This window comes from Theropithecus gelada, chromosome 6, assembly GCF_003255815.1.
Source record: "Theropithecus gelada isolate Dixy chromosome 6, Tgel_1.0, whole genome shotgun sequence".
NCBI lineage: Eukaryota > Metazoa > Chordata > Mammalia > Primates > Cercopithecidae > Theropithecus > Theropithecus gelada.
This window is the reverse complement of record NC_037673.1, coordinates 58,459,997-58,468,432: the sequence shown is the minus strand read 5'-3', so window position 1 is coordinate 58,468,432 and position 8,436 is coordinate 58,459,997. Positions and strand designations below refer to the sequence as shown.

Below are 8,436 nucleotides of genomic sequence, written 5' to 3'. Positions count from 1 at the left end.
AAAAAAAAAAAAAAAAAAAAAAAAAAAAAAAAAAAAAAACAGCCTGACCTCACTGGAAGCCAGGTTCTATAGGAGGTCACCAGAGCCACCTCCCACCTCTCACTACCTTTCTCCTTTTCAAGAGAGGGAAGGAGAGAGGTAAAGAGAAACTAAAATTAAATAAATAAATAAATAAATAAATAAATAAATAAATTTTAAATCAGAGGGGAAAAAAGGCAGAATGATAGATGCTTTCTTATTTTGAGATACAAAAAGGCAAAAGGACAGTCAATAGCTGAAGGAATGTGAACTGTGGTAACCTGCAAGAACATTTTCCATGTGTTCTGCACTGGCTGCTTAACTTAGCCAGTTAAGCATAAGAAACATAAGAAACTGTTCATAAACAGTTTCATGGTTCATCCAATAGTCCTGACTCCAAAGTCTATATAACTCTATCTCCAGAAGACTCAACTGACACATAATAGTGACTTGTAATAGTGACTTATTTTATTCTAATACATAAAATGCATTACATCTATTGCCAAAATTTTCCAAAACACGTCCTACATTATATTAACCTTGTTTCTATAGTTGTCTTAAGCTGTCCAGGGTTGCTTTTTATTTTTCATTTATTTATTCTGTTTCCTGACTAGACAGTAAGCTCCACAGTAGCAGAGCCTACAACTAAGGGCACTATAAACCAGCAGATTCTTGTTAATTTGTCTCCTATTCAAATGTCCACTATCCATATTTAGACATAAGTGCTTCCCTGAGCCACTGGTACAACGCCCTTCCATTCATTTGCCATGGAGAACCAATTTAGGACAAAAGACAATCAAGAGTCCACTAAAAAATAATCATATTTACCAAAGATTATTAGTATAGAGTGCTGATGGTCAGGACATCTATACTGCAGACACTTTAGCACTATATTTGTATAAAAATTCTAAGAAAACTGGCTTGCAATATTTCGTCAGATTGGAACTGTAATTCTATTCAAAAAAACAATTTCTTAACGCACTGACTTTTCTGTGGAGTTCAGAAAGAACCTGTGATGGGTGTTGGGTTTCCTAGAGAACAGAATGTTTCATTTTGCTCTAATTCATTCTATTACCGAATTAAACTTTGATGTATTGGTCTTGACAAGTGCTTCATGCTGATTGTATTGTGTATGATAGTATAATCACTCCCCATGCATTTCCCACTGGCTGGCTGATTAATGCAACAGATTACCTGCAGCATTGATGGCAAGGGGGAATCATTGCCCTTCTGTACTCTAAACTGTTTGTATTTCAGTGTGCATGTGTGTGTCCAGGCACACACACGCACCCATGAATACCACGCACATGGGTGGAGAAGGCTAGATAAAGCAGAAGAAGAAAATGGAGGACTCAGTAAAGATTAATACCTTTCAATCATTGTTTTCAGTACACCAAAAATAACTGCTTAATGTTTCCAAGTAAGTGGCAGCATTACACTTCAATTATTCGTTCACTTTTTTATTCACAAATATTTACCGAGCATCAACTATAATATCAGGCACACTTTTTCACCTTCATAGGAAAAATAACTTAAAAAATACTTTCACTATTTGTGGGAAGGAGGGGAAAAAGGGGTAAGATTATCAAGTGGACATTAATACAGGAATAAAAAGAGGATTCAAAAGGATGGATACGATATTAGTTTAAATGTGCCAATAAAGACAATAACTGACGATAATACTATTAAATACAATGAGTGGTTAATGGTTTCCAAACATACAGGTATATCTTTCAAATTATGTGATCTACATATGACCCTAATGCAAAGAACATCTTCTAGCGCATGGTCAATCTGTTCTGATGAACAGGTTGCTGGATATATTAATCTCATCTTCAAAGTGGCAGGGGGGAAACAGACTTTGTGCTCTTGGGAGCATTTTGGAAGTATTCCTCCGAACAGGATTTTCTCTCCATTCCAAGCTTGTATTTGACCCAAGTGCCCTGTTTGGAATTCTCCCATCCAACTCATTCAACCCTTGATCATACACAAAGGAAGACTATGGCTTCCAATCTAAGCCACTTCGAGGTCCCTCTCTGATTCCTACTTTATTAATGCTTCTCACACTCTTCTCCAGGTTTGCTGAAACAGATTTTGAAATTTATTAATCCAGTTGGTCATAGCTTAAAATCACAGAGATTTGGCTTTCTATTTCAAAGGTTATCTTTGCAGCAGAAAGCACAGAGAACTGAGTGAGTTACCCACATTTCAGACAACTAGTATCATGACCGTGGGTATTCTGTCACCAGATCAAAGTCTAAGAAAATATCCCTAAGACTAGTTATTAATTCCCTAAAGCAAGTTAATGTCAGAAGACTCCGGCATTTTACTATACAGAGTCCCTTTCTTATATCAATTTTGGAATTTTAAAATAAAACACGAAAACGATGTTATACAATTATCAGACAAGCTTACAAGCAGCCTCACAAAAGTTCACTTGTTGCAAATCATTTGCCGTCTTGCCTTCCCCTAAAGTATATAGGAGAAAGCTATTTATATAAATTAAAAAGTCATCCTTTGTCGGCCGGGTGCAGTGGCTCACGCCTATAATCCCAGCACTTTGGGAGGCCAAGGCGGGCGGATCACAAGGTTGGGAGATCGAGACCATTCTGGCTAACACGGTGAAACCCTGTCTCTACTAAAAATTACAAAAAAATTAGCTGGGCATGGTGGTGGGCACCTGTAGTCCCAGCTACTCGGGAGGCTGAGGCAGGAGAATGACGTGAACCCGGGAGGTGGAGCTTGCAGTGAGCTGAGATCGCGCCACTGCACTCCAGCCTGGGCGACAGAGTGAGACTCCATCTCAAAAATTAATCAAAATAATAAAAATTTTTTAAAAAGTCATCCTTCAGTACGGCAGTCCCCAACCTTTTTGGCACCAGGGACCGGCTTTGTGGAAGACAAATTTTCCACGTATGAGGACTGGGGACAGAGGTGGTGGGTTGAGGGGGGCGTGGCTGCCGGGGCATGCTTTTGGGATGAAACTATTCCAACTCAGATCATTAGGCATTAGATTCTCATAAGGAACATACAGTCTCGATCCCTCACATGTGCAGCTCACAATAGGGTGTGTGCTCCTATGAGAATCTAATGCCACTGCTGATCTGACAGGAGGTGGCACTCAGGTGGTAATGCTCACTTGCCTACTACTCACCTCCTGCTGTGCGCCCTCAGTTCCTAACAGGTCAAGGACTGATACTGGTCCACAGTCCGGGGATGGGGGAACCCCTGCTTTAGTACATGTCTAATAAGAGTACCTATTAAAAGCCTATTGAAGATAGTGATTATCAAGCATACATATAGTATCGGAATCCTTTCCTCCAGAATAATCTTGATGAAAACTCTAGTAGTAATGTGGTAAAGTCACACTGTTCTGATTGAGAAGGATCTGCCTCGTGCCTTCAGCACTCTCTTCCCCCTGACCCCAAACCTAGGGACTCTGCAGGGCAGTGTCTGAACACCCCTCTAAGGACAACCATTTCTAACTTCCTTGGGTTTTCCTCCCCATCATGAGCCTAACGAAGCTTAAATTAACTATGATAGCATTTACAAAGCACCTTGTTTGATATTGGCACATACTCAGAGCTGCCTAAGGAGCTGCTTCAGCCTTCCCTTTGCTTCCACTTCTTTCCTTCCTGCTCCTGGCATCCCTGATTCTCTGTGAAGCCCCTGGGAATCCCAGATGGCTTAAAATGAAGCTTCTCAGACCTCGTTAATTTTTGTACGCTGCCACTTCACGGTAAGAAAATGTGAAAGGAAATTTTCTTCCCCAGCTTGTCTTGCTTCATTTTCACTCTCGCTCTCCCCCTCCACCCTACCATGATAGTACTCTCTAGATCCACAGCCTAGTAAGGAGACTTCCCTAGTCAGATTTCCCACTGGTGGATGTTTCTTGAAGGCAAGTGCAGTCAGTACTGTCTCTTAGGAAACAGGAAAAGTAGGGAGAGAACTTTTCTAAGAATTGTGAGGAAGAAGAGGACACCTTATACCAATGCTATGACATTCCTATTAACCACTAATGTGAGAAGAGTATCTATTGTCAATGGACTAATGCTGTAAGTAGAAAGACGACATAAAAAAAAGTAACTGGAACCCATTCTTGATACAAATAAAGCTACTAACACACAACATATATAAGACAGTAACACTCAAGTGTATTACAATGAGCCGAAAAGAAAAGTGCGTCTTAACTCCTCACCAAATCTCCATGCTCTATGTTTAGCATAAGGTTTCATAAAAACACACAAGGAGGTGAGTCTCAAGTGTTGTTACAAATTATCTAATTCTATACAGAAACAGTTTAGACAAAGGATACTACTAAGAATTTCCAATTGGTTAGACAATAAGATCAAGTGACCTGTAAAGTCTCTTTTAATCCTGAGAATCTATTTTTTTAATTCGTATTTTAAAGTTTTTCTCTTTATTTCCACTCTTCCCTATCCAGGGAACTGAATGGATAATTAAACCCTAGCAGCCACGGTCTAGAGGATAGTTGATAGCAGTACACAGCAAGTATTTATCCTAAGTTTGCCCATACATTCTCTCTTTTGGTTTACTTCTGACCCAAACAAGAGATTACTCTGTTTACTTAAAGAAGCAGAAAATAAACCCCTCTTTTCCACCCCCACAGCAGGGCAGAACTCCGAGGTCTATGACCCAAGAATAGAGTTCTGAGTTTTAAGAGACAGAAAGCAGTAGGAAAGCACAGGGAAAGAAAACAGGCCCCAGTAATGAGGACCTAGAAGCAGATGAGCCTCCTGAGAACAGTGCTGGAGGGAAGCAAAGCCTTCTCAGCAATACAATTGACCAAGCCTCTATATTTAGAGGAATCTCTCAACGGCACAGACAGAAGCAGAAACTGAGACCAGAGTATACAACCCCATCCCAGCAGGACAGCTTATGTCAAGAAGGGGTCTGCAGAGCCTACAGGGCATATGAGATAAACTGGTGCTGGCAACTCTATGGTCATTATCAGGGCCTAGTTCAGGCCAGGGCAAAGACAATGAGCTAAGGGTCTTCACCAGCTCCTTACCAAAGGGGACTCAAAAATGGGATACAAATTTCACTGTATTCCATCATACAGTAGTACCCCATACTATAGCATGCAGTATCTGTATTTACGATAAGCTGAAGTTTATTCTTTAATACAGTTCTCCATCAATGGCATGTATTTGGCTGTGGCATCCATGTGCTTGTTTTCTCAAAGAACATGAAGTTAGAGGGTCCCTGTAAACATGGGTACAAATGGGCGACTAGACTAGGTAAGCTCAGCTGACTATGGCAGTCAGGACTGCGGTACCATAGCTAGGCAGACCAGGCCAGACAGCTCTTACAGGGTTTATTCCCCACTAGGTGAGCTTCGCTTTGCCTCTGCTCTGCTCCGAGTTAGAGAGACTACCTGAAAGAGAGGCATATAATAGTGTTTAAAAATAAGCTGGCCGGGTGCAGAGGCTCACACATGTAATCCCAACACTTTGGGAGGCTGAGGCAAGCATATCACAAGGTCAGGAGTTCAAGACTAGCCTGGTTAACATAGTGAAATCCCATCTCTACTACTAAAAATACAAAAAACTAGCCAGGCATGGTGACGTGCGCCTGTAGTCCCAGCTACCCAGAAGGCTAAGGCAGGAGAATTGCTGGAACCTGGGAGGCAGAGATTGCGGTAAGCTGTGATCACACCACTGCACTCCAGCCTGGGCGACAGAGCGAGACTCTGTCTCATAATAATAATAATAATAATAATAATAATAATAATAAACTGAGGACATTGTCTAGTCTGGTGGTTATGTTTCTGAAGTCACTGGGATTAAATTCTTGCTTTGCTACTATGACCTCGGGCAAGTTATCAAGCCTCCTTAAACCTCAATATTATTGGCTGTAAAATTAGGGCAAATAATTGGACCTATTTCACAGGATTGTTTCAGGGATTAAATAAAACAACACATGCATTAAGTGCTTAGCACAGTTCCTGATAAATAAGTATTGGCAACTATGTTATCATTAGCAGCTAGACCAAAATGAGAAATAAAGCAAAAATCCAGGTTTTATGATACCTATCTACCATCTCCCTTTTTGCTTTTAAGTAACAACACAGAACAGCAAGGTTGGATAGAAAATCTTAACATTTTTGATAATGAATTTGAAGGCTCTCTACTCTCTTCCACAGAGCCCACTGCTGTCTTTGTTCAGGCTGTTTCTTTTTTCTGGAGTAGTCACACTACTTTTCCCTGCAACACACCTCCGTAAACATCCTATAAAACCATATTAAATTTGGTTTCTACAAACCTTTGTACTAATTTGTAATGAAATTACTCTATAAAAGTTCTTCTTCACCCATTCTTGGCTGTTCTTATTTATCACATCTCCTAATGTTTACATCTCTCTACCCCCTCCTGATGACTGCTACTATCACTACCCCAAAATCAAATAACTAATACATCTATTCCTCTAGACATAGCAAGTGCTTCATACACACTGATAGAGAGACCACAGGAAGACCTCTGGAAAGAAGGTTAACAATATAGCACTGACAGTGGTATGTCGTGGGAAAGCTGTACTCTCCTTATGCCCAGGGAAGATAAACAGGTAGATGACAAGCAATCCTGATATGTAGTTCATTAGAATTACATTCTGTACTTCCAGCTATTTGGAAGTTACCAAGTGTGTACTGACATCTTTTTGCTGCAAGGGAGCTCTGGCAATTGCTGTTTTCTTTGTGGTACTAGCAAAGAGGGAACTACGTATATGGGGAACCATTTTGGTAAGCTTTGTAGTTCTCAAAAAGAAGCAGTTGTTCCTTAGCCATTAATTCACCACCATCAACTTTAAAATGTGGCAAGCTTGAGTTAGTTTGAATAACTCAACTAAAGTAAGAAGCTCAAAACAGGGATGGGGGTGGTTGGTGGGGGCAGTTATTAAGCCTCCTGCTTTCAAAGATGTAAGACAGCATTCCCCAGAAATTTATCCACAATTACCTATAAAGCAGAGTAAAGCAGAGTCTTTGGAATCTTATTTCTGGTACACAGAGACTGTCCTAAATTACTTAAAAGTATCATTTTGAATGTGTGACTTAAGCATATGTTTTTCTCCTTATTCAAGAATAATGTAGGTGGTTACAGAAAAATCACTATTTGAGTCTGGGATGGAAGATGGAACAGCATTTGGGTCCGCGGAGCAGGTTAATTCAAAAAATACAGTCTCAAAGGGTAGGCTGTGTTCTCTACTGCCGAACGCAGTTAGATTTACTCTAATTCTAAGTGTACTGAATCTGTATACCACTCAATCTATCTAGCACCCTACCAAGGAACATTATAGCTGTTGCTTAATAACAAGTGGTCAAACTAATCATACAATGAAATTCAAACTAGAAAAAAAATCTAACTATGGCTATTTCTGCTCACACAGAAGTAGGTCTCCAGATGAGAAGCCGTGAAAAGAACTCGAGAGATGCCACCTTGTTCTCGTGAAGCAAGCGCAGCAAGGCTCTTGCAATGGCAGCCCATCCTCTCCCTAAGAAACAGGATTTATATGCTAGAAAGCAAAGCGCGTGACTCAGCTCTGAGAGAAAGTTAAGTGTTTAAAACTTGGGGAAAAACATATTATGTAACAATTGAAAATAAAAATTTAAGAATATTTCCCTGTGATAAAACTGTAATTAAGTGTTATTTAACTGTTTCCTCTAATGACATTCATTTTAATTAGGTTTTAATAGACTGGCAGCCACAACCTATAGTTTTATAAAGCAAAGTAAAATTGCAGTCTAGGAATACATTTAAGAAAAGAGAGCCATCAACACAGATGAGAGGTTACAGTATATCCCCTCATCCCTAGACCCCCGCAGTAATTAAGTGTGCTGAACAGACAGCCATTACAGCTAACAGTAGGTGTGCTCACCCCCAATCAGCACTAGGTTGTTCTTTGAAATCCAAAGGTTATTTCTGTGATCTGCTTTCCAGAAAATGTGCATGTCACAGAATAAAGAATGTAATTCAAGAGGTGTGTGTTCTATAGATTCTACGAAATATGTAGCTTCTATCAAACGTACAACCTCTACCATTACAATGGGGCTTTCTATTTTAATATATACCTTTTCTTATAGCTGATTATGATACAACATTACTCATCTTGTGAACACTGGCGTATGTCTGGGAAAATGAACATCATGCAGAGAAAGTAAAATTAATATTTGAAAAACTGACTCATGTACAAGATAAATGTATCTGCAAATGAGATGCAATAAACAGGACCTTAAGAGTATGCATCTGTACCTATTTCATACTACATTATGAAAATCAGGGAGTAAATCACAAAAGTTAACTCATACCAAATGAATGTCATAGGCATTTATATTAGAAAAGAAAAACAGAATAATCAGTCCCTTTGTTAGCTGGAGCATGGGGGGAAGAAATTGGGCCTGTG

General features: G+C 39.7%; 1 protein-coding gene across 2 annotated transcripts in view; it reads right to left on the bottom strand.

Annotated features, from left to right (window-relative positions):
- ZSWIM6 (zinc finger SWIM-type containing 6) overlaps positions 1–8,436 on the bottom strand; it is a 223,983-nt gene that overhangs the window by 48,573 nt on the left and 166,974 nt on the right. The gene's annotated exons all lie outside the window — the stretch shown is intronic.